The sequence below is a fragment of the Columba livia genome, chromosome 3 (genome assembly GCF_036013475.1).
Source record: "Columba livia isolate bColLiv1 breed racing homer chromosome 3, bColLiv1.pat.W.v2, whole genome shotgun sequence".
Taxonomy (NCBI): domain Eukaryota; kingdom Metazoa; phylum Chordata; class Aves; order Columbiformes; family Columbidae; genus Columba; species Columba livia.
In genome coordinates this window covers 101,341,764-101,363,650 of record NC_088604.1, presented here as the reverse complement: position 1 = coordinate 101,363,650, position 21,887 = coordinate 101,341,764, and the positions used below count along the sequence as shown (strand labels likewise).

Sequence of the window (21,887 nt, the reverse complement as noted above, 5' to 3'; positions counted from 1 at the left end):
TTTTTGGTTCTGCAGAACCACTGTTTCTTGGACACATCTCCATCTTCACTTAAGATCTCTGTTGTCCTTTAGTTACAGGACAGTGTGAGTGGGTTATTCTTCTGCCATACGTGCTGCATTTCTGGTGAAGTCCCATAGTTGTCTGTTTTCTGTCCCTCTTTCTCTTTTACCTTGTTTCCCCAAAAATAAGACCAACCCCAAAAATAAGCCCTACCATGATTTTTCAGGATTTTTGAGGATGCTCGAAATACAGGCTCTACTCCAAAAATGAGCCCTAGTTACAGTTCATTAAAAAGTCAATTTAAGTAGTGTCCAGGCAGCCATACATGTAAAAAAGTAAGCATCTTTTGCAGCAAAAATTAATATAAGACCCTGTCTTCTTTTCAGGGAAACACGATATTTCTGTATGTGGCCAAAAAGTAGTATATTCTATAAACAGTGAGGTTTCTGCTTTCACAGACGTACCTCTGCAGTGATCTTCTACCTAAACTGCAGTTTTGGTCACCCTGCCAGGGTTACAAGTCATCACTAGCTAAAGCTGAGCCTTCTTTATGTGAAGCTTTTAATCTTCCCTTACAAGCTCTTCAGCCCGTGCCCTGCTTTGGTTTTGGTCCCCGCTTAGGGCGCTGCCCTTCTGTCTGTCAGCTGGATTTGTATGCAGGATGACTTCTGCTCAGTCTGGGGGTGGCCAAACCAGACAGGTCTATGTCTGAGCCATGGTTCTGTCTGCATGTGATATCCAGCATAGTCCTACCCAACCACGGAGATCATTATTTCAGGGTTACCAACATTCTTTGGCCCGTTTTTTTTTTTTTTTTTTCCATTTACATTTTGCTGTCAAGCAAACTTTCCTCGTCTGTCCCTTTGGCTGTGTCACTTCTGTCTCGGTGTTTCTCCCTGTGCTGTCCATTTGGTTAAGCATTAAATTGCTCACCTTCACTTTGGAGGCCCATTCCAGTCTATTACCAGTTGTCTTCCCACTCTTCATTTGTTATTGATGTATCAGGATTTCTGTCCACTTAGGCTGAACGTAGCTCTCTCTTTGTGTTCAGACTCATGCTAACTCTAATGTTTAAAATAAGCTCTCTGTAAACGTTGGTTGCCTCCCTTCATAATCTTCCTTAAAGCTTTCTTTGCCTGGTGCCTACAGTGGTCAAGCCAGGCCACTGCGGTCTTGTGACAGCCTGCCCATATAGGCAGTCTGGTCTCCTTTCTTTGCTCCCTTTAGTTCATATTAATTTGGTTTAGTTATTTTTTGAGATGGGCACTATTTCTTCTGTACTTGTATAGGGCTCAGCACAGTGGGGTTTGGCTGTGACTGAGGTTCATAGGTGCGGTGGCGGTAGCAGTGCTGGAGAATAGTTTTGGTTGTTACACTGCAAATTCTGGGATTTTTCAAGAGCAAATTATTTTACACCTTTGGTCAGCATTTCCATGGTGAAAATCCAATATGTACGAGTAAGACTGTCTGGGTAAGGACTGAATAATAACTTCAGTTTCTTCCTTGAGACTCTTTGTTTTATTGTATTTTTTTTTCACTCTGTGGAGTGCTAAGCACCCTCAGCTCCTGTAGATTTAGCATCTTAGCAAGTATATTTTCCCCCCTTCCAACGTGACCTCAGGATCACTCAGATGGAGGGAAAATGGTACCAGAATACAATACAAATTTCAAAGTCTTTATATTATAATAGGATAGCATATATTACTATTTATTTTAGCAAGTTTAAATCTGTAGAATTCATATTATGATTATTTATGCCATTTCTCCTGCTAAATATTTGGAGAGCTGAAATGCTATGTTGGTGCTGGGCACTGATGATAACTCTATGCTCTGGTTCCTTGGGACCTGGGAAATCATATGGGGGTAATTGATAGTGGATATAGTGATGCTACAGTCTGCTGATCCAAGAAGTCACTGCCATGTTCTGCATTTGCATATGCAAGATGAGAATATAGATTTATCTTTTTGCCAGAGAGAGAATGACTAGCAATGCAATTTTCTCTTTTGCTTCCATCACTAATCCAGAATGATCGATTATTCCACGGGAAAGGGGGTTTCCTCCCACAAATGTTTGTCCTCCAATCAAATGGACTACATTTATCTTAAGTGACTCACAAATGCCTTTAAGACCGTGTGACTTTTTGCTTCATAGGAACAGTGTTAGATGGCAAGTATAGATTTTGAGGAAAGGGTTTCTACATTCCTTGGCCCCTGGATCTGATCTATAGCCTATTTACTGTGCCTATAGGAAGAGACTTGTTGTCTTGGATAATGTTTCAGTCTGGCACTCTACATTGTGGTACCATTCTCAGGGCCTGATCCTTCATGTTGTGTTCAGCATCTCATTGACTGTTCATCAGTGATTGAGGTTTGCGGAGGTGCTCTCCACCTTGCAGACTCCTCATGAACAGTAGGTGTCTTCTTGTTGGTGGGGAATCTACACTTATGTTTTGATCCCATGAAAATGAATGAAACTTTAAGAACCAAAATTGTGACATCGTTTATACATTTTTATCTTTGTCGAGTGAAAGTCTGGGACTCAGAGCTGGCTGTGGTACTTCAAAAAAGTGTAAAACTCTGAGGAATTTGAGCATTGACAATTAACGTGATTTAATTCTTCCAGTATTTCCAAACGAAACATAAAGCTTGTTTGGTTACAGCAAGAACCCCGAAGCTTGTCTGTGTCCTTCCAGTGTTAAGATCCATCCAGTCACAGAGGTGAAGATAAATTCTGTGGCATCCTAAAAGGAAACGAGGAAAAAGGAATGTGTGCTTACTTCCATTTCTGTTTTATTTCATCAGCAAGTGGATTATGAAAGCCTCATCATTACCGAAGAGAGGTTTGTTTCTATGGATAAGAGAAAGGCTGTAGAGGGAGAAGGCAGATAAATGATGTGGCAGGAACAGACACAGATGTGATGAGAGATGAAGGATTTTAAGATCAGTTCTATTTTTCTAGAACTGTGCCTGCTTAGTGTTGGCGAGGCTGTTGTGAGGCACTCGCATGTTGTAGCACAGGGTTTTTTGGAGTGTCTTCTTTCTAGAAGGCGTGAAACTGGAGTAGCTTTCGCAGCAGTAACCACTGGATATGTTGTGTGACATTGGCTCTGGGAGTAAAGACTGATGAAGTGCCTGTGGACGCTGGAAATGGACATGACAGCAGGAACTGCCAAGGACTTAGGATTGATTATTACATAAATTGAGTTCACACGCTATTTGTATATCATTGAAAATCCATGTGGATTTTGTTTCTTTGGGAGGTAGTTACAGAGCCAGACCTCATAACTGAGATATCTGTAAGCAGCGCATAAATATATACGATTTACCTAGAGAACTGCAGGCTGAGTATCATTGTAGCCTATTGCTTGTTCTCTACTTTTCGTGATTTTTGTAACTTCAACCCATGATTCATTTCACGCGGGAATTCCTCACCTACTGATTTGGGGTATTTTGTCCCAACTCCAGACAGGATGTCAGCGAGTGCAGACATTTTTGTTTTCAGCCCAAAACGATGATGAAACCAAGAACAGGGCTGTCAGCTGAGGACATTTGTATCTCCAACAGCTGTGGTCAGTGAACCAAGCTTGTGCAGACCCAGTGGTTAATCAGCTGGGGGGAGTCTGCACATCTTGTGTGCATGAGTCAGCTACCTACAGGATTTGCTAACAGCTAAAAGTTTGCCTGAATCAGTGGGCTGCTGGGTGCAGTAAGCATCTGTTCACATTCTGCCTGCTGTAATTACAGAGGCAGAGATGTGCTGTTAAAAAAAATCAAAGCTACAACACAGAGGAGACAGCAGTGCATTGCTGGACTGAGGATAATATTTTTTTCACAATGTTGTTAATATTGTCTCTTATTTGTCCCTGTGTCAAGGCCATTAGCTGTGACTGTCTGTGTTGTATATAGCTGTGTTTGGGGGATTTTTAGCTCTGAAGATGCTTCTTCAGTTCTTAATGAACAGAGGACAAATAATGTGACGGATAACAGTTCTGCCAGCAGTATATTATATTAACAGTGCTTGACAAAGTGAACCATGGAGGGCAATGACCACCCCAAAGAGCGACTGTTCAGGACTGGAGACCATCAATCAGCTTGGGGCACAGGTGAATCAAATTCAAGTTATAGCAATTCTGTAGACTTCAGGTGTCTTTAGGTTCATCAGTCATCTCTCTCTGGCTAAAGGCCTTACCTGCAAACTAGAGGTGATGGTAAATCCCTAGTCTCAAGGAGATGCGTTGTATTTGGAGAGATTTCAGAGCTGCTTGGGTATCGCGGTATTGGGACTGTAGCTTGACAGATGGAACCTGCACGGTAAAGTGGCCTCTTCTCTGAGTGTGTGTATAATATGCGGTTATTTATACGCTAATGAAAGTTTCTGCCACTGATAAACTCAACAGATTGAGTCTTTTAATCTGTTGGGGAAGAAGCAGTTAAACTAGCTGTATTATCTACTGTCATACTTGAGAACTTTAAAATTACACTTATCTCATAAACTTAATGCTGTTGGATAGCTCTGAGTTCCCATAGAAAGAAAATACCTTTCATGAAGTATAAATGGCACGTGAAGTCTTCCAGAGCGTGGTTCCCTCTGTTTATATTTCTTTTCTAAAAGGAGACATGTTCATGAAGTCAGATTCTCAGTGTTGGTAGGATGGTAAGTTATTAAGAAGGTAGATTTTCTTGTAGCTTTGATAGCCTAAGGATATGAGGCAGATGAAGTTTTATTAGGTCCACTGATGTTGCTCGAACAAAATAGATCCTGTAGAAAGCCTAAAGCTTTTCTGCCTTTTTTTTCCTATGTAATTTGGTCTTACATAAGCCATTAAATCTTCCTACTCCAAGCAATTAAGAATAACCACTGTCAGCTTTGAAAAAAAAATGTTTAACCAGCCTCAGAACTTTTTAAAGTACAGTCGGGAATATTCTTATGATATTTTTAATTGCTTCTGTCCTACTGAGATAGGAAGAATCAAAATGAATCAGGGCTCCTGGTTCTGAGCTGCCTTGCCGATGCTTTGCGGTGGCTGCTCGTCGAGCAGGCTGGACAAAACCACGAGCAGCATGAGTGACAGCCCGAAACTGGGGCCTGACCCAGAGAAATGGCTCCACAGGCTTCAGAGCATTTTGGATGAAGGCAATTTGCTTTCTTTTGAACCAGTTCCAGAGCACGTGTTGGGAGTTATCTGAGACTAGTGGGTGACACGTTGCCTAATCCAGTTACCGTGCTGGTCTCTTGGGAGAGGTGGCTCTTGTGTGGAAACGATCTGCAGGTTTTGGTTTGTCTCAGCATGGCTAACATATTTGTCTGTGTCTTAGGTGAAAAAATAGCCTAAGCTGTGAGCACACACAGCTGACAGATAAGTGGTTGTGTGGTGTGGATGTCTGAAATGGAACTTTCCAACTCTCAAGCAGAAGCCTGCTCCTTGCTAAATAACTGCAATCACTGTGGCCTGATTGTAAATTATGGTAACATGTGAACTAAAAAGTAGTGGCATATCCTAATTCATCCAATTAATGTCATAAACCCTCCAATTAATAAGCAGGCCTGAGAAAGAACCAACAATGAGGAGGCTGATCATATGTTGTGCTTCTGCACTAGACTGTTTAGTTTGGAAAAATTAGAGGCTTGGGCTGCTGGAAAGAATAGGAAGCCAGAAAGGTGGCTTCCCAAAAAGGAGCAATGGTCTTGAAAAGAAGGGGATCCTGGAATGAAGATGGCGAAGATCCTGGCACGAGTACAGATCCTGTAAGTGGGGGGAGATCCTGGAGATCAGAGAGCTGCGTGGGGACAAATGCTCGGGATGTGCAGGGTCCTTGGCCAGTCGTGCCTGAGGCTGGAGACTGCAAATGGCTGCACAACGAGCCAAAAGGACTTTCTGCCTTACTTTCTCAGGCTAGAAATGATCTTCTTCTGGGGAGGGCGCAGTTGAGATTTAGTGAAAATATAGAATCACAGAATCATTTTGATCTAAAGAGACCCTTAAGATCATCTACTCCAACCATAACCTAACACTGACACTAAGCCATGTCCCTAAGAACCTCATCTCTGTGTCTTTTAAACACCTCCAGAGATGGTGACTCAAACACTGCCCTGGGCAGCCTGTTCCAGTGCCTGACAACCCTTTCTGTGAAGAAATTTTTCCTAATATCTGATCTGAACTTTCCCTGGTGCAACTTGAGGCCTTTTCCTTTTGTCCTATCACTTGCTACTTGGGAGAAGAGACCAACCCCCTCCATGCTACAACCTCCTTTCAGGTAGTTGTAGACAGCAATAAGGTCTCCCCTCAGCCTCCTTTTCTGCAGGCTGAACAGCCCCAGTAATTATGTCTCAGTGGAAGCCTAGCAAACTTTGTGGAGTTTACTTTCTGTTTGGACTGTTAGCAAGGTGCTAACTGGCACAAGCAATGTTTCTTGTAGTGTAGACCTTTCTTCTCAGAATGAGAGAAGACGTGAGACTGTCAAAGCTTTTGGAGAGCCATTCAGTATTGCTCACCTGGGAGGAATGTGAAGCTGGAGAAGAGGGAAAGCAAGAGAATGTATTGAGGGAGCTTCTTCAAACTCTTTCAGTTTTTAGGGTAGGACTCTGATTTGTAAAATGTTGAGGATCTTTGGAAATGCTAGGTTGTGCCCTAATGTATGGGGGAGAAAAGCCCAACTCTTCTTGTGTGTATGCAGTAATCATAGCAGTCAGAAATTCTTTTAATTCAACCCATAACAAGTACAAACCACAACCCGCTCTGCCTGCTGAGTGGAAATACACTTACATACCATTTATCTGTATTTAAGTGCGCCAGTAAGGCTGAAGCCAGAGCCCAGCTGGTCTCTATTGGAACTGATCAGAAGACCAATATTCACCAAGCTACTGGACACGGGAGCAGTGGGAGCACTGGGAAGCGGGGAATCGTGTTTGCAGCTTACTGTTCCCTTGGCGTAGCTTCAGCCAACTTTGACTGGTGATTGCCTCTGTTACAATGAAGTGTTTCTCACAGGCGGCTTGTTTTGCTGGAATCACCTTTTTCAAGCAATTTTTCATCCGCAGCTGTGTATTTTGGACAGTAACACACGGGGAAAAATATTAAGGGCTGATGTTTAATGTTGGAATAAAGTTATCAAATGCAGCTTTATGAAAGCTGCTAATTAGAGTTCAGATGCAGATGAAAACCGCTCCTGGACCCTGTGAAAGGTTCAGTACTGAAGTGGAACTTGCTGCTGGCAACCGTCCCTGAGAGGTTTTGGCCTTTGTTGAGGGTCACATTGAAATAGGTTGCTGTTGCATAAGATTAATGTTGCTTAAAAATGACTTGCAGCACATTCATCTGTGGATTTCAACATCCTTACAGGAGTGGATATGCCATGTATTTTTCCCCCATTCCCTCTCTGCTAAAAATGGAAGCAGAGAGATGGAGAAATTCACTGAATTGGCCATATTTCTGCAGTCAGCCAGTAGCAAAACCAGCAAGGTAATCCAGGAGTCTTGGATTGTGGTGGGTCATTTGCTTCACATACAATTTAAGAAATTGAAGACATTTTTTATAGGCTATTTATCAGCATCTCCCTTTTGATAGGACCTTCTTCAAACATTTATCTTAGACCTCTTGTCTTCTTTAATTATTGCTTATCTCTGAGTCATTTTAGGATCTGCAACTGGCTCAGTTATGTCTGTTCTTGAGTTGCAGTGCTCTAATTCTGTCATTGATACAGCTGCCTCTATGCCCCATGTCTTGCCTGTGATAGCCCCTATTTTCTGCCCAAACGGCTGCCATGCACGCTGTGGGTGACCAAGGACAAGCATTTTCAGTGGTGTTCTGAGCTGCGAGCTCTAACAGGCTCTGTGTGGAGCTCCCTGTATCACATTTGCTGTTCATGCAGCAGATGGGTTTATTTTCAAGACGAAATTCATGACAGTTTTCAGAAGACATTGTAGACGTATGCTTCTGTTTCTTTCATGTTAACCTGATCCTTGACTTTCTAGGCAAGAGAGATAAAGGAGCATTAATTCAAATGGTTTTCAAGGGAACATTTGATTTGATGCCTCTCTGCAAACTGATAGGAGATAGTGAAAATGGGAATAGAAAAATCTCTGAAGTGGGCAGCACTTGGATGTAGAAGATAGAATCAAGGAATGGTTTGGGTTGGAAAGGACTGTAAAGATCATCCAGTTCCAGCCCCCCTGCCATGGGCAGGGACACCTTCCATCAGATCAGGTTGCTCAAAGCCCCATCCAGCCTGGCCTTGAACACTTCCAGGGCTGGAGCATCCACAGCTTCTCTGGGCAGCCTGTGCCAGTGCACCACCACTCTCCTTATATCTAATCTCAGTCTCCCCTCTTTCAGTTTAAAGCCATTGCCCCTTGTCCTGTCACTGCATGCCCTTGTGAAAAGTCTGTCTTTCTCATAGGTCCCCTTTAGGTACTGGCAGGCTGCTAGGAGGTCTCTCCTCTTCTCCAGGCTCAACAACGCCAACCTGCTGTCTGATCATTTTCATGCGCCTCCTCTGGCCCCTCTCCAACAGGTCCATGTCTTTCCTGTGCTGAGGGCTCCAGAGCTGGACACAGGACTCCAGGTGGGGTCTCACCAGAGTGGAGCAGAGGGGCAGAATCACCTCCCTCAACCTGCTGGCCACGCTCCTTTTGATGTGGCCCAGGATACAATTGGCCTTCTGGGCTGTGAGCACACATTGCCAGGTCATGTTGAGTTTCTCATCAAACAACATCCTCAAACCCTTCTCCTCAAGGCTGCTCTTGACCCATTCTCTGCCCAGCTTGTATGTGGCACTTCAAAGAGAAACATCAGTCTAGTTGGAGTTGATTGGAGGAGTTCATAAATGATTCGTTTATTTCTGATCTTGTTTATGACTTTCATTAACAACCTTGGCATAAAAAATAGACTGTGTTAATGAAATTTCCTGATGACGCTCCACTGGGAGATAAGTCAGAACTCTAGCCCATCTTAGTGGTGTAATTACGAGCTCACCTGTCCTCTCTGAACACTTACTTGTATCTGCTTTTTAAAATTTCAGTGGTAGAAAAACATTCCTTACGCACCTCCTCGTTTTCTTTCATTGGACGTATTAAAGGTTTAGTTTGGCCCAGCTACTTGGAAATTTAGGTTTTTTTTTTTTTCAAGGTGTCTATCAAGCTGATATTCATTAATTTCCCCTGCCAAAACCCAAATGAATAATGTAACTTGACGCAAAAGCTCCACATGGGGGTTACAGATAATTACTCATGCTCAAGACTTTCGCTATGAGTCATTTCTGCTGTGCAATATAACTGCTTATGTAGCACCACCAGTGTCATATTTCTTTGTTTCTGATGTAAATAATTTTCAGTGATGTGAAATGTGAGAGGGAACACATTTGTGTTGAACACAGGTAACTCTATGACTAAAAGAAATGAAAACCTTTAAAACTAGAGTTATAGGGGCATCTAAGTGGCAATTAGAATCCTTTAAAAATTCATTCAGATTTAGTGAAATATTGCTGGCAGTCATTCATAAAAGTAATTGCACTGTGCACATGAAAAATTTAAATGTGGTAATTTAGTAATGAATCTGAGCTGTCAGAAGGCATTTTATGGATAGTCAGACATTCCTGCAGGCATAGCAGTGACTGAAGAAAATTGAAAAATAACTTTGTGGGGGCAAGATTATCTGAAATAAGTGTTTTCTCTGGAAGCAAAGAACCCTGTGATTTTCAGAAATGTGGTACGCTGTAAATCGACAAGGGCAGCCACTGGAAGCAAATGAAGAGTCAATTGTGTCTTTATTATTGATTCAGATTAGTCATTTTAAGTAGTGGTCTTTGAGAAGTGAGATACTCTGAGCTGACGCATTATCCAGCCCCCAGAAATGGGAGCAGGAATCCTCCTTTACAGCTTGCAAATCACGTCGTCAGTATTGCAAGCAGAAGCTCAGTTCTCCTTTCATTTTACTTGAATGAAAATGCTGACGGTATTGGAATTAATTTTTATTCCCTCCAGAACAGGGGAAGGTATAGCTGACTATGTGTTCTTGCAGGGTGGATTGGGGATGGGCACACCTGAGACATTTTGGAAGTTTAGTCGAAGCAACTGATGCATAAGGGAAGTAAATGAAAACTGCTGCCTTTGGATGTGGAGCAATTAATTCCTAGTAATGACTCGAAAATGGACCAGAGCACTTGCAAATCTCTTTTACCTGAAGTCTCTAAATCACCCTGGGAGAAGAGCTCATGACATTTGTCTCAGTCGTCTTATTGCTGTTACTTTTGCTATTGTTTATTTTTGTCTGGGGAATTTTGAGACTAAAGCTGTTTGGGAAGAAAACTTTTCCAAAGATCAGATCCACTTGGGCTTGCTGCTCCATTCAAATACCCTTTTGCCAGAACTGATTTGACAGCTGATCTATTAATAAGGAATATTTGTACGTTTTTTAAATCTTCACCAGCGCTAGAATACTGTAAGGAGACACTCCTGTATTCTAATTCACAGAGTGTTTGTTCAAAAATGCTGATGTTGGATGCTGTTTCAAGTATTAAAACAAATAGCATTAGATGTCAACTTTACTTTTTGTTGTTTATGCAGCTGGTATTCCTTTTCCTGATTTTGGTTGTCTCTTGAGTTTATTGAATGCTAAAAGGGACAGGTCAACTCGTATTTCTCGTCTGCTTTACTTTATCATGTAGTGCAAGGAAGTTTCAAAAAGAAAACAAAGATTTGTTTTTTGCAGAACTGAAAATAAAACATATTTTTGTTGATCTTTTTTTTTTTCTTATTTGTGCCCTCTTTTCTACAAAGCTTAAATATGAGCTTAGATCAACACCGCAGGTTCTGTTCAGCACTGTGAGAATGAATGTAAAATCTTTTGGAAAATTTTTACCGTAAAAAATCATCAGATGTAATTAGCAAAATAGTATCTCTCATGAGAAACAATGAGGTGAAATACATCAGTTGGCAAGGAGTAGCCAGCTCCAGTGCTAGAGTTTTTCAATATTGCCTCCTTTTCCCGTAGATCACTTAGAAGTTAGATTACCACTTGGAAGGAGCCATGATACCGAGCCCGTGTTCTTTGTTCTGCGCTCTGGAATGAGGGTTTTGTTCGGGCTCTCTGGTGAGTCTCCCCGCCCCAGGCAAGAAGGTGGAAGCTGCCGCTGAGAGAAAAGCACCTTGAAGATAATTCCCTTTCGCTCCAGAACGAGTTACCTAAACATTAACTGCTGGAGCGTTTGGCTGCTTTAAGGTTTGCAGAGCTATAAACCATTTGATCATCCCAGGGGTGGGGGAGGAGCTGAAGGACATCTCTTATTTTTGATGAGGCACTGAGGGGAAAGAACAGTGTAACGGAAAGACTATTTATAGAGTCTGCTTGCCAAATCAAAGCCCAAGCGTTAATTACATCTGCGCAAACTGTAGCCATGTTTTATAAAGGTCTAAATGCAGTATTATCTTCCTATTTGACTTGTTAGCGTTTTGCCTTTTTTTTTTTCTGTGAAACCTGGCACCTGTTGATGTGATTGACTATGAGTAAGAGCTCTGGATTGCGGCTAAAAATCAGTCAATGACATGAGCTCATTTAACATGGCCTTTTAAAAACTGCTGTGGTTCTGCCCACTTGTGAAATGTTCCCTGATGGTTACAGATGGTTTTGTGTCCTAAGGCTGCCACAGTCAGATAGGAAGAGCTGGTACCTGAAGGGAGTGGGCAGAAGCTCTTTGGGGCTGTATGGGAATTGAAGGGTTGCTCTTGGTGCATTTTGTTGAGCTTGGGGCTTGATTTCTGTAGGGGCTGTCCGTTTAGGCAAAATGATCCACACCAGGACTCAACAAAAGCAGCTGGACCTTGTAAGTAGCCTCGTCATTTCAACAGAGACTCCAAGGAGGTCCAGCTGGGCTTGAATTCCTGTTTCTTTTAGATAGTCCGTATCTAGGTCAGGGCTGAAGTTCTTGCTCAGAGCACTGCACGATGATTGCACTACCCTGTCATTGCTGCTGGATTGACAAAGACAGATTTTTCCAGTTTCTAGCCCCCCAAATGCTGCAAAACAGTGGTGCCCTTGAGGGTTTCTGTGGGGTCTGGCAGCAGCCTGTGGTGCTGCTTTCAGTCCATGTACAGGGAGTTTAATAGAGAACTGCTTGTGACTTAAGCCTTTCATTTTTTCACTCTTTTCTGTCAATATTACATTCCTTCTGTGGGAGCCTCTTTGACCTCACATCTCACCTTCTTCCCCGCTGTTCATTTCAATCAGGACTGAAATCTAGTGCCAATTATGGATGCGTTGCTACACTGAAAATGACTTGTGTGGCTCCCCAGGTGGCAGCACTTGCGTCTGTGCTTGTGGCACCAATAGCTGGGTGCAGTGTTCAGGTGAGGAGGACGGGGTGAGAGCCACACGTTACTGTCCTATCTTGGACACTGGTGGCTTGATGGGGACCATGTGGACTCCTAGGTCCCTGAACTGAATCCCCCTCAAAGGCTCCGGTCAATGTCTGAAGTTAAGCAGTCTGCAGATTCCCTTTCTTTATGATGTTGAGTGATAAAAGTGTGCTCTTTTACAGCACAAGGTGCACTTTCTATCCCATGGCCGTTTGCTTTTCAGTCACTGTCATTTGAAAAATAGGCATGGCATCAGCAAGGATGCTGCCTTTCTGAGGCTCACCGAGGCCTGTGCCCTGATTTTTGTGAGCAAATAGTCAATGCAGTTTTCAAACTCAATTAGGAATTAAAATCTTCATTTTGAAATAAGGGCCAAATGAACACTGTTCAAAATTGATGCTGGTTTATGTTGCTTTCCTCAGAGAAATGCATCTGTTCTGGGTAGGGCATTTTCCCCCCCACCTCTGTTGGCACATTTATTTGTTCGTGTTGCATAGGGAGCTGAGTATGTTATGAAGCTAAATCTTTCCTACCAAGCAGCAGCTCTGGCTCGGCTTTGGTGGTTATTTAAAATCTCAGAAGAGAATCATCAGCTGCTCCACTTGCACATCCGAACACACAAGGTGATATGCTAATTGGGCATTCATTAGTGCCTGACTGACGTCACCAACAGACTAGAAAGAAAAGGGGCTAAACAGATGAAGTACTTTTCCACTGTTGAGCTGGTAATGACGCAGCTATGTACTATATTTTTTTTTATTGTATTTGGAGCAGTTCTAATTTTCTGTGTGACTGCATCTGTGCACTGTAGCATTCAGATATTGCCCTGGTGTATTACACTAAGAGCTGAGCTTTTTATGAAAAAGGAAAAGGGAACAGAGGCTGTGAAATTCCTCTTTTTTTCTTTAGTGGTATTACTGTCTGGGATAGATTCAATTAGGTTAGACAAGTAAAATTTCATGATGCGACTCATCAGTGCTGTTCACGTATGAGTCCATATCTGCTTATTTAGGCAGTGTGTGTCCTCTGGGAAACGTAGATACCATGGATAATAAACAGCTGCGTGTCATTTTATGAGCAAGCAAGAGGCACAGCCCCTTTTTCCCAGGAGGGTGTCCAGCGTGTGAGCTCAAGCAGAAATTGTAGCAGAAATGAAGCAGAATCTGTTATTTTTTCAGAGCTGCCACTAGAAACCTTTGCAAACCAAGGAGCTTTTACATGGGCATGGCAAGCAGCTTTAGCAATGTCATGGGGTATAGTACTGCATCAGAAGTCCACAGGGCAGGGTTCAATGCCTGTGTTTCCTTCCAGAGGTGAAATATTTCATCTTTTTGCGCCTAAGCTACCCCACCACTTGTACAATAGGATAACATCTTCCTTTATAAAATACTTTGCTATGACAAGTCTAAGATGAGCTAAGTCTGCATCTTCAGGAATTAAAAAAATCGAACTGCATTTTGGTCGTGATAATGACTAAATGTAGCCTAAGAAGGAGCAGCTTTGCTTGGTAGGAAACCATTTTTACTCAGCATTGAATGAAATAAATTGCTACTGAAATTAATTAAATACAATTGCTATTGCAAATGGATGGTTGTGTGTTGGAGAAATATTTGTGTCTTGTAATAAATTAACTCCAAGGTAATAAAAAGGATAAAGGCAGAAGGGAACTCTGATGTTGAAAAGGCTGTAGCAATACTGTTAGGATTGCTTCTTTTCAAATCAGAAATTGAGAGTGCAGAACTATTTATTGCTTTAACTTAAGCAAAAAAAAAATAGCGACAGTAGGGACCTTGTTAAACTGGGACACATATTTCAGTGACTAGAAACCTATTGTAGTTGCAATTACAGAGATATAATCTTGGGCTTTAGTCCATATGTCTGTCTTAAAGAGAGCTATTAATACCTTTGGTTTGCATTCAGCTTGCAAACAAAGATATTTAATGAAACATTTTCTTTTTGCTTCTCTCGTTAGCTGGGGTGCATAGACAAAATGGCTGGGACTATCTTGTTCCGTAGTTCAATTAATAAACCTCTGTTTCTGGAGTGTAAAAATCTGACAACATGGGAAGAAAAATTATTCCAAAGCCTGTCAGTGGGATGAACAACTGAAATCCATCATGAATTTAAATAGAGCCATGTATTATAACCTCCTGCCTTTCATTGGACCGTGGATCTTTTTCCTGGGTGATGTTTATATTTTTATGAAATGTGAGGACAAGGACAAATTCAAGGAGTTGCTGAATCTTTTGTCATGAGCTCCTATTATAATTAATTTACTACTTGTCCATCTTGCTAGGGCAGAGCTAGGTAAGGTCTCTGAGGAACGTGCACAGTGGGGATGCAGTTTATAATTCCTTCCACCCTTCCAAGCAGAATCAAATCTCCGGGTAGCAACTGAAGAAACTGAGCCCAGGGACTCCTCTGTGGTTACACATGGTAGTAGCAGAAGAAAGTTGAATTTTAGGAACTGTGGCTTTGCTCCATTCCTACGTGGGAGTCGTTCCTGCATTGCTGGATGATTGCTGTCACCACGGTACTGTGAGTCCCAGGAGTGCTGATTGTAAATATGTTTTTAGGACTGTAGTTTCAATTGTCTGGCACCCGTGAAGGCAAACCACTGCTCTATAAATGAAATATGGGGAAATAGGAAGAGATGTGCTGGAAATAATGCCAGCTGCGGTGATATGTTTTACTCTTCACAAATTGAGTTCTTCACAGGAGAAGCAAAAGTTGCTGTTAATGAAGGTGGTCTAGCTTAATAATATCTTTTTCTCATAAAAGTTGTAACTTGTCAAAAAGGGAGTGGGTGGTCGTGGCCCAGAAACAGCTTGTTTGGCCACCAGATGGAGCTAAAAATAAAATAAATCTGTCCAGGATGTCCAGGTGCTAGTGCTAACCCAGGGTCCTGCAGGCCAGTTCATGCCAGGAGTGACTGCCGGCAGCTCCAGTGTGAGACCCCCACTGCAGCTCCCTGCTCAGGGCTGAGAACCACCGGGCTGTGCTTTCCAGGAGGCGACAGCAAGCCTCACTTTTCCTTTCCTGATGACACTGTTATTAGCAGTAAAACTGGCTGAGGGAAGAGGTGTGGGGGGTCCACTTCGTACAGCAGAAGAGAGATGCTGCATCAAGGATGTTGGCCAGCAGGACTGGGGCAGTTGGCTGAACATGAGCCAGCAGTGTGCCCAGGTGCCCAAGAAGGCCAACAGCATCCTGGCTTGTATCAGGAATAGTGTGGCCAGCAGGACTAGAGAAGTTATTGTGCCACTGTACTCAGCGCTGGTGAGGCCCCAGCTCAAATCCTGTGTTCAGTTTTGGGCTCCTCACTACAGGAAAGGCATTGAGGTGCTGGAGAGAGTTCAGAGAAGGGCAAGGAAGCTGGTGAGGGGTCTGGAGCACAAGTCTGATGAGAAGCAGCTGAGGGAACTGGGGCTGTTCAGCCTGGAGAAAAGGAGGCTGAGGGGAGACCTTATCACTGTCTGCAACTACCTGGAAGGAGGTTGTAGCATGGAGGGGGTTGGGCTTTTCTTCCCAGTAGCAAGTGATAGGATGAGACAAGTGGCCTCAAGTTACACCAGGGGAAGTTTAGATTGGATATTAGGAAAAAATTCTTCATGGATGGGATCGTCAGGCATTGGAACAGGCTGCCTGGGGAAGTGTTTGAGTCACCATCCCTGGAGGTGTTTAAAATATGTATAGATGAGGTTCTTAGGGACGTGGTTTAGTGCTGGAATTAGGTTATGGTTGGAGTTCAAGATCTTAAAGATCTCTTCCAACCAAGGTGATTCTATGGTTCTATGTTGGTGGCAGTGAGCCTTGTGGGAGGACACTGAAAAAGAAGCATTGAAATTACATTTGAAAGGGTAGTTTACAGATCCCTTGGTCCTCTGAGGCTGTGCTGTGTCTCCTCGGAGGTGACAGCAAAGTCCACTGGTTTTCCTGTTGATGAGACACTGTGGGGGTGAAAGGCCCTTCCCCTCCCTCCCCCAGACAAGCACCACCTTTTCCTTTTAAAATGAACCTTCACCTAACGCTTTATACCCACTGGTTTGTAACTGGGACGGTCCTTGTCTGCTCTTTTGGGTGAATTCTCTTGAAGTCTGACACCCAGGTGTGCACACATGGAAGGAGGAATTAATTTAAAATAAGATTGAATAATTGTGGGAAAGGAGAGCAAAAGTAGTTACAACAAGCACCCATTTAACTTCTTTGGCCCTTTTCCCTTTAAAAGTAATTGGCTGTTGTGGCAGGATGCAAACCCCCTTCTCTCCCCCTCCCTCCTTCATCATGGAAGGAGTACACACATCTCCCTCTCTCTGCTGTTTGAGGCTAACAGCTTCTTTTGTTTGGCCCCGAGCACCCTGGCCAGGGCCATTAGGAGAAGGGAGTGCTGAGGCGCCAGTGGCACCCGCAGCCAATGTGGGGGATGTTTAGAGGCTTCAGGGGCACCCACAGCCAGGGTGGGGGTGCAGAGAAGCTTCTGGAATGTTCACAATCAGATCTGGTCAGCCTATAAAAAACAGGACTCTCGTCGAGACTTGGCCCATTGTCGCGGGTCTCTCGGAGCACGAGCAGGATGCTGCCGCCGAGAGCCCCCCCGGGATGGAGACTCCGCTTGCCTTGCCGTCACGGCTGTGAGTAAAACTTCTCCTCACAGCATTGCGAGTGTATCTACTTCCCATGCACATATGCACATGTAGTTTCCGTGCTCAATATGAGCACGTGTAAAATTAATCCTCGTATAATCGCGGGTGTATTTTCCTGCCGTGCTCCCACATAAGCGCGTGTAATATTCCGTGCACCTTTGCACATGTATTTCTCCTCACAAGATTGCGAATGTATTATAAATTTACCCTCGCAGAATCGCGAGTGTACACTTTCCATACTCAATACGAGTACGTGTATCTCTTCAAAATAATCCCACATTGTGTTTAGGCAAGTGTGTACTCCTCCCAGACTCAGGGGTGGCTCCGGCATTGTTTTGGGTGAAGCTGTGTGCATGCACTCTGTGGACCGCCTGAATTATTAGTTGCTGCCCCTTAATAATTTTTCTCAACTGATATCTGAACCTGTATTTAAGTCACTCTTGGAGTGCTAAAACCCTGTTTCTCACCGGTTTAATAAAAGTTGTTTTGGACCCTGTTGTCCCTTAAACTAACCTCAGGGTGCCTCCGTGACAGCTGTTTACCTAGTTTGTCTGAGTAATTTTATCAGTGGTTTCATGATGGTTATATCAGGTGGAAGGACAACGAGGCTTTTAAAGTCTTTGGTTCTCACATTTTTTGAAGTTAAAATGGAGTGGAGAGAAAGGTGTAACTGGAAAAAGATTCTGTTATTCTGGTTAAAATTACTTTTCAAAGTAATTTTGACAAATGTGCTCATTAGTGAAGAAAAAAATATGAACGGCTTAAACATTACAGATAAGGAAACATAACAAGGAAGAAATTAGCTGATGTACTGTTTTATAGGAGATGTCATTGAATATAACGAGGAGTGGAATAAAAGGAGGATTTTATTCACCTATGCTTGAGGTGAATTGAAGTAGGTGAATGAGGCTCTGGCTCCTAAAAACCCTGCTTTGGTCTTCTAGACTAGGTGGCTTGCTTAGAGATTTTGTTCCAGAAATGATTTCGGCCACCCCCCCCAAAAAAAGTTTGTTGCCTCTAGCAGCAGGACCTGAGCATTTTAAAGCGCAATCAAAAAGATGGTTTGATTAGCAGAACAGAGGTTGTGTGGGATAAATGAGGTGGCTGAATGATGCCATGAAGGAAGCAGCCCTGGGTGGAGGAGGAGGAAGGTGAAGGTGAAGGGAGCCCAAGGGGTTGTTCACAGAGCTACAGTGTGGTGGCTGCTGGACCAGCAAAAAGTTTCCAGGTAAAGAAAAAAGGTGATTTTGTATTGTCCAGAGATGGCTGGCAAATCAGAATAAAACTTCTACCTGAACAACAGGATGATATCAGGGAAACCAGTTTGATATATTTTTTTTAATATATTTTTTTTCTCCCTAAGCTAAGAGCCAGCAGGAATTGCTTCTCAGAGCAGGGGAAGGATGAGTGAGGTTCCAGAGAGGGACAACATTTGAAACAGCTTTGAAAATGGAGGTAGTGGGCTGGGGGAAGACACAGAGATCTTCAGCTTTTAGAAGAACAGTGGGATGAAAAGTTTTAAAACAAACCATCTTGAATATAATGCAGTGTTAATTAAACTGCCAGTGGCATTAAATTATGACAACAACCTTAATTTCCTTCCACGTTAGGATAGCAGAGCATGTCATTGAGGAAGAGGCAACTTGTATCTTTGCTGCAGGAGAGCTTCTTGGTACTATTTTGAAGGACATTCTCGTAAACAAAATAAAGGTACACAGAGTGATATGAAGTGAGAGTCGTGTAGTGGGGAGAATCTTGAAGAGCAGCTGTGTGTGAGTTTCTGTCAAATGAGGAGGATGCAATGTGCAGGATTCCTTGCGATGGTGTGATGGGTCTAGTGCATGTTGGTACTTAGAGCAGCAGTTTGTGCGAGCAACTAGAAAAATGCCTCTTGCGTTTCTAGGACATGCTCATTTGGAAAGGCTGCAAGCATTTGGATGGCAGGCTTAACATTCAAAAGAATCTTGACAATTAGAAGAACTCTTTTAAGTGGAAATCGGTTCAAGGACAGGTACAGCATCCTATGATGAGGTATAAATTATTTGTGAGATTAAAAGATGAAGAATGAACGCCTGGCTGGCAGTATCTCAAGAAAGGATGTGGGATTATAGCAGATAAATAACTGAACACCAGTTGGGGTTATCGCAGTGATGCAAGAAGGCATAAACAAGATTAGACCATGCAAAATGCCAGAAACAACCTTTGTGCTGTGTTTGGCACTGGTGTAGCCACAGCTGGAGCATTTTGTCCTGTTCCAAGGCCCCACACATAGACCTGGGCTGAATGGAGACCAGAGATCTGGAGAACACAGAAAAGGCTGGAAGAATGATTTTGTTTAATCTAGAAGCAAGATAACTGCAGAGCTGTGAGTTCATAAAATAAAATGAAATGGCTGCTTTAGAGAAGGAGGTGTGCACTGTGTGTGGTATGGATAGCACAAGAAGTCATGGGCTTAAACTGCACTGGAGGAAATCTGTGTTAGGCGGTGGGAGAGGCTTTCTAGCAGCAGTGGTATGTAAACTACTGACATACAGATTTTTAAGAACAGGGTAAAGAAGTTTCTGAGCAAAAAAAATTGATGAGTACTATTGTTATTGGAATAGGACAGAGAATGAATAAGGCTGTTTTTTTTATCCTCTTTCTAGACTTGTTTTCTATGGTTGTCCTGTAAAGGAGCCGTAGATGTTTGTCTGGGAACCACAGGGGCACAAGAGCACCCTGTTCTCATGTTCTGTTTTGGTCAAAAAAGTGGTAGTGACCAGAAAAGGGAAAGTACCTGCTTGTCCTTAAGCTGGTAGGAGACATTCAACCTTCCTGCAAAACTTGGTCTAGTAAAGGGGTGGTGAGGAAAAGGAGAAGATGGGACGTTCTTCTTCTGGCAGCTGACCTGTGCAACAGCCAAGTGATTCTACCAGTCTCCCATGGTTGAGATATATATAAATATATATATGTATATATTTATTTTTTCTTTTTTTCTTTTTTTTTTGAAGAGGATCTTAAATCCTGGTGCTGCTTTGCAGGGTCACGCCCAAAGTTCTGTAGGGTACTGTGTGTGCTGTGTGACAAAGCGAACCAAAAGCAAACACCCAACATGCTTTATGTGAAACCTCAGGTCAAAACCAGCCTCTGTGCTGGATTTCTAGATCCTGAAAAAGTAGGAACTTCTGCTTGAAAGAATGGAAAATCCCAAATAGACCTAAATTCAGTATTGTTTTGGAAAATGCAGAGTCTTGTATAGTTACACAATAGATACCACCCCAGTTGTAATTACATGAACCAAAATTAGATTCTAATCAAAAAGTTCCTTATGACCCTTGTAAGCAAGATGATAACAATTGCAAAGCAGTGACAAATGTAAATAGTTGTCTAATTGATTATAATGACATATTCCAGTGTGACTATACCTTTTTTTTTTTTTACAGATTATATGTTTCTGTGTAGTGAGAATTGTATCTAGTATGAGAGAAAGTGGCTGTGAGTGCCAGCCCTGTGTATTGCTGGACAACCGGTAGCTTGTTATTATGTGAGCTTTGGAAAGTCATTTGTCTTTTTTGGGAAAATGGAGTATATTTATAACCAACTGGAAGTAGAGTGTATTTAATAATTGGAATATTCAGAGAACCCTGGATTAAAAATGCCATAGAAAAACAACATGTTGAAGATACAGAAGCTGTTTCTTTTTCTTCTTGGTTTCTGGAGCAGCATCATGCTGCCTTGATTTTTCCATATCCTGTGCCCCAGGGGGAAGAAGAATGATAGTGGGTGTCTCAAGTAGATGGTCTGGTAAACGGAGAATGATTTCCACTTGAAAAAATGACTCTTGCCATGTTTCTTCAGATGATGCCATCATCTTGGATTAGTCTTTTGTATTTCACACTGGCTTGCTAACAGAAAACAACCCTTTTGCAGTGTGAAGGGAAGAAATTATTGCTTTTAAAAAAAGTTTTGTATTAGTTTATGTGAAAACATTGCCTCAGTGCTAAAAATATTGCCAAATAGCATTTTACATGTAATCGAATCACTCTTCTGATAATAGTTCATCAGTCTGAAGAATTACATTGTTTTTGATGAGAGTGAGAAAATAGTATGGAAACAGAGGACTCTGGTGTGTTTTGAAGGATGACTCTGTTAGAGTGAAGCTGCAAGTTTATGAAAATCAGGGAGACAAGGAGATATTTTTGTGTTTGGATCCCACTAAAACGAATTTAGTAGCTTGTTGGTACTACTTTGGTCGAGAAGGATATGCTGTAGGAGAAGCTTTTCTTACAGTATTTCAAGGAATTTGCTCCTGGCATGGTAAGTTAATAGAAGTTGTACCTGACTTTATCAGAGTGCTGCTTACAGCCAGGATACGAAAGGTGTAGAAGTGATGGGGAAAAGGGCAACATGGAGACAGGAAAAAACAAACAAACACCCTCCACATTTTATGACCCCCCTGTAACTGTCATTTATAGTTTTCTCTTGGTTATGCCTATATGCACCCACCATTTTTCGTGCTATTTTATATGTCCGCATGACATACGGCACAATGTCAGGAAGCACAGAGCTGGCTTTGTTACAGACCCTGCTGTGTCTCAAGAGGGTGAGAAGGAAAACTGCCTATCTTTCTATAAGTTTTCATGGGTGTTTCTTTGTATTTAAAATGCAACCTATGCTATTGCGAGGAGATAAAAGAGCTGCTAATTGTGTATGTGTTCAAGTGCAGCTTGGAAATTATAACAAAACTGAGATATTTCAGATGAAATGCGGGAAAAGGTTTGAAATTTAAATTGAGAGGTGGAAAATATGTGGCGGGGTCTGTTCCAAAACGGATGGCTTAAACAAGGAGGTGGTTAGAACCTGGAGAGCCAGGTTTGGGTCCTGGCTTTGCTGAACAGCCACTGGCTTCCTCAGC

The 21,887-nt window shown here is 42.5% G+C and overlaps 1 long non-coding RNA gene across 1 annotated transcript in view; it reads left to right on the top strand.

Moving 5' to 3' along the window:
- The window catches only part of LOC110365484 (uncharacterized), a 144,622-nt gene that overhangs the window by 1,417 nt on the left and 121,318 nt on the right, over positions 1 to 21,887 (top strand). The window lies entirely within an intron of this gene.